The sequence below is a fragment of the Herpailurus yagouaroundi genome, unplaced genomic scaffold, assembly GCF_014898765.1.
Source record: "Herpailurus yagouaroundi ecotype Mexico unplaced genomic scaffold, PumYag 187, whole genome shotgun sequence".
Taxonomy (NCBI): domain Eukaryota; kingdom Metazoa; phylum Chordata; class Mammalia; order Carnivora; family Felidae; genus Herpailurus; species Herpailurus yagouaroundi.
The window spans coordinates 33,552,448-33,557,451 of NW_024412418.1; the positions used below are offsets into that span (position 1 = coordinate 33,552,448).

A 5,004-nucleotide genomic window follows, 5' to 3' on the forward strand; every position below is an offset into this window, starting at 1 on the left:
TCAGCTTCAAATAGTGCAAATAGTGATGTTAAGCTACACGTGGAGTAGAATAGTGCCTGCCATTTTTTGTTCTGGACCTGTGGTACAGTTAAGAATACCTATTTTGTGTTAGTGAGGTCAGTAAAATACCAGACAATCAGTCTAGCCTATCTATGACTCCTCAAGTTGATTTTCTAAAGTAAATTGTGGCAAGAAGCGAACTTTCAGGTAAGCTGTTTTCTTAGCTAATGAGGATGTGCTAGGATAGCACACTAAGAGGCATTTGATTCTAGACTTGATTTAGAAATGAAAAATGATGCAAAACAAGAAATACTTTTAAGTATTTAAAGTTTGGGGGCCAGGGATTACTGATCTATAAGTCCAGTTGCTTAAATAGAAAAGCAAATAATCAAGCTTGGAAAAGTATTGGTACATTTCATAGGATAGTAGCTTAGGCATTTTAGTTATTGTCAATTAAGCACAGATAGCTTTTCTAGTATACTGAAATACTGCTTTCGTTTAAAAATTAATTCTGAGGAAATGGATACATTCTCCAAATTCTTGGACTGCTTTAGTTGAAACTCGAGGAAAAAGGTTAAGAGCAGGATGTCTGAATGGGCCCCTAGAACCCAGGACTCTGTTTTCCTTAGGAATACAGTTCTTAGCAGCAGATGCTGTATGCTTTGGTCTCTTCTATATAAAGAGTGATTCCCTTTTCTGCCTGTAAATTTTGGGAAGTGAAAGTCTATGTATTTTATCCTGTTGATAGGATCCTAATCAGTAGTCTACTTGGCCACTGAAATACTCTTCCATGGAACTTTTGTTTATTGTTATTTTTAAAAATTCAGAATCTCTTTCTTTAAGGATTTTTGTTTTTTGTTTGAGTCAAACTATTTTTCTGGGAAGTTTTATTTAGAGGAATTTACATTGATCTAATACCTACCAAATACTAAGTACTTGCACACATATTAATATAATCTTCACAATAACTCTTCAAGGAAGATGTGCTATCTCTAATTTGACAGATGGAGACACAGAGGCTCAGAGAGTTAGGTAACTTCTCAAGTTCACAAATCTAGTCAAAGAGAGGTCTGAGATTTAAATCTCTAAATCTTCCAGGACACTACACTTTTCCTTCTGGCAGTAGATTCTGTTAAGACTGGTAGCAGTTTACCAGAAAAGTTCTAGACATGTTGGATGCAAATCAAAGATTTACTTTTGAAGAAATTTAAAAATTTAGTAGATTAGGCATGATAATTGTAAAAGTTTTTCAATTTTGGGAAACTGTGAGGTAGTGCTTATATGAGATGAGAAAAAAGAATTGGATAAACAACGCAATATTCTTTCCCATAACAAAGCTTGGGAGAACTAGAAATTCTGCGGCTTGATAGGTGTGTACTAGGTACCTGGTAAAGAATCCCTTAGTATGCAAGACAGTGGGTAGTCATACTTGCCTTTTGTAATGATAGTTCAAACAATTTTATGCAATGATTCATGAGAACAATTGGACTCTCATGTTCTCCTTTAGCTGTTTATGATAATATGTTACCAGCAAATGCAAGTGAGAAATTTGTAGCAAATAGGTATAAGGAAGGGGGGACGATGAAGGTAAGGAGGGAGAAATACAAGGTAACTACCATTTAGTTACTTACGAAACTAGACTGTTTGGTGTTTACAAAAAATGTGGACATTTGGGTTAGTGGTGAAAACCCTGCCTCAGCTTTCACATTCAATTACAATTTATAAAAATGTAGGTCCTTGTGTATGAGTTTTTTCTATTTCTTTCCCCCAGAAGTCAGGGTATATATAATGTTATATGGTAGTCAGATTTTAAGAGGATATCTAAGTTACTTGGTATTCTCTGAAATGAGCTCTAGATGGGCCGTGTGTTAAATATATACTGCTCAAGTACCTCATTTCATTTTTTTCTCAAGGCTGTCCTCAACACCTTTTGTGATGAGACAGCTGCAGTTGTATCTGATGCTTCTGGTGTGGCCTTTCTGGTAAGAGCTGGAAGGTTGAAATTGGATCTCACATTTCTCTGGATCTTGAAATGAATGGGCAGTGACACCTTTATTTTATCTCACAATTGTCTGTATAAGAATATAATTAAATGTTGACCATCTAGACTAACCAAGAAAAGCAAGCGAGGGAAAAGATGGATAGTAACAACAAACAAATATTTGTTAGGAAATTTATCATATAAAACTACAGTGAACATCTCAGCTTTGTGTGCCAATGTCTTTAACTACTTCCACAACCAACTTTGTTGTCAAACTGTTCAGAATGAGAGTCAAATGGCTTGGTTAGAGGGTTGGCTGCTCTCCTTTTTTCTCTTTCTTTTTCTTTTCTTTTCTTCTTAATAGTTGTTAACCAGTAATTAGACACCTTCAACCCTAGAGGTAGAAGGGAAGGAAAAAGATAGCAAGTCCTTTGACTAAGCTTGGGTAAAATGAGTATCTGGAATATCTAACTGGAATATTCTGGAATGTTAAAGATAAAATTCTATGGGAAGTATATGTTAGTGAAGAAAAATTCAGATAATTGAAAATAGTTAATTATTTCATTTAGATTTACTGTCAGTTACCTTTAATTCTAACAGCATCTGTCCTGGAGTTAGATCACTTGAGTTCAAATTTTGCCTTTTGTATTTACGAGGTGTGACTTTAGGCAAATTTTAATTTTTTAGAAAAAGTTTATTTATTTATTTTGAGAGAGACAGAGACAGCGTGAGTGAGGGAGGGGCAGAAAGAGACAGAGAGAGAGAGAGAGAAAGAGAGAGAATCACAAGCAGGCCCTGCACTGTTAGCACAGAGCCCAATGTGGGGCTCAAACTCAGGAACCATGATATCATGACCTGAGCCTAAACCAGGAGTCAGATGCTTAACTGACTGAGCCACCCAGGCACCCCTAGGCAAATTTTAATTAAAAAAAATTTTTTTTGTTGTTGATTTTGTTTCCTTATCTGTAAAACAGGATCAGTGACATTATCTAAATGCTAGAACTGTTCTGAGAACTAAATGAAGTAATACATGTAACAGTGCTCTCAGTACAGTGACTAATACTTTCAAGCATATAGTAAATACTATTCATGTATCTTTTCAGCCATCTCTCTAACATCATCCATCCATCCATCCGTCCGTCCATCTATCCATCTTCCTAATGTTCTATCAACATAGATTGATGATTTGTTGGGGGGGGGGGATTGGCATAGAATATGTAGTACTTTTAAGGTATGAAATGAATTTTTTTGGCCAAGGATGGGGGAACAGGCGATAGTCCTGTAAAATCAAGTTAGGTACAGAAACCTAGAGGCTTTGCTTTAAATCCTCTGGTTAAGTATAATCCTCTAAATTTATTTCTGCCAATTCATTTAATAATACTTAAGTAATTGGGAAAATAATATTTATTGAGTGTTTTCTTTATGTGAAATATTATACTAGGTACTTGTGGGAATGCAGAGAAGCTAGGATTTTGTCCTTGCCCTTGAAAAATTTGTAATCTGGTTGGGGTTAGTCTTAAGAAATACAATGATATTACACTCTTTAAAAACATTATGTAAGATAGTATGCATTAAGTGTTGAATGAGTGACATAAAAAATGAATTTTCAGAGCACTTATTAGAAGTGATTAGAAGTGTGGATCTTAGTTCCTGGGAATAGTCTCCTGTGGTTTCCTAGTAATAAGAAAGGTGGGTGAGGGAAGTAGGGGGAGGCAGGCAGAGCAAAGATAAGGAGGCAGCAATAAGTGAAGTCTAAGTGTATCAGTATAGTCAGAATAGAAGGTTACAGTGTAGAATAGTAGAAGATAAATTTAGAAAAATTAGTTGGATCTGGATGGAGGGCCTTGAATGCCAGAGTCAAGAGGTTAGACTTTTTTTTTCTGTCATCAGGGGAAAGCCACTGATGTTTCTTGATCAAAAGAGTGGCTTGATAAAGGGAGTGGCAGTAAGATTGATTTAGAGAGGCAGGGGGATGAAATTAGGGAAACCAGTTTAGAGCCTGCTGCAAGAGTCTAGGTATGAGGCGTAATAAAGCCCAATACTCAGGTGATTATGAGCATGGTAAGAAGGTGTGAGCAGAAGAAACTTTATTAAGGAATACTTGGTGGCGTTTAATGACAGGCTGGCACTGAGGAACAAGAATAAAAGAGGAGACAGATGCAGTGTCATGTTTTGAATTGGATGATTCTGAGAATGATGCTTTTCTGGGTGTGAGTGAATGAGGGAGAGTGTTGAGGAAAATAATGATGAAACTAATTTTAAGTTTGTTGAATATGACATAGCAGAGTACATCTTGGTATAAATGTCTAGCAGTCATTTGAGGACTGTTGTATTTCAGGATGATGAGAGAGAGCTCAGTGTTGGGTATATAAATATAAAAATTATATGATTTAAATATTAGGGAATGGATGTTTGACAAAAAGAGCATAGAGAAAGAATAATGTTTAAGTTGGCAGCATTAACATATGAGTGGTATTTTCTGTGATTATGTATTCACCTTAAGTTTGAAAAATAAGCTGTTTGCTCATCTCTCCCTCTCTGATTTTCCCTTTCTCTTTCTTTCCAATTTTAGATGATATGTAGACAATGCTGATTGTCTACAATGTGTGTGCACTGTGTGGGGCATTGACAATCCAGTAAAGAACAAGACAGACATGATCCCTAGTCTCATGGAATATACAGAATAGGCTTTTTTTTTTTAAATAAAACAAAATCTTTTAATATTTTTTATTTTTCTTCCTTTAATATTTTCTATTTTCTTTCTATAAGCTTATGATAATATCTTTGCAAGCATTTATCTCCTTGGGACTAGAAGACATTCTATGACAACAGGTTTTTTTGTTTTTTTTTTTCTTCCTCTTGTTGATCCTTTTTTTATTATTACTATATTGCAAGGAATATTCTGCAGGAGAATATTTTAGGAATGTATTAAGTTCTCATCACTGAAGTTCAAAAACACTGATGGCATCCCCTCTGTGCCTGGAGGTTTTTATTTTGTTAAGCTTTTAAGTAGGGTTTCTTGG

General features: G+C 35.3%; 1 protein-coding gene across 17 annotated transcripts in view; it reads left to right on the forward strand.

Moving 5' to 3' along the window:
• Positions 1 to 5,004, forward strand: part of SOX6 (SRY-box transcription factor 6) — a 626,712-nt gene that overhangs the window by 248,155 nt on the left and 373,553 nt on the right. The window lies entirely within an intron of this gene.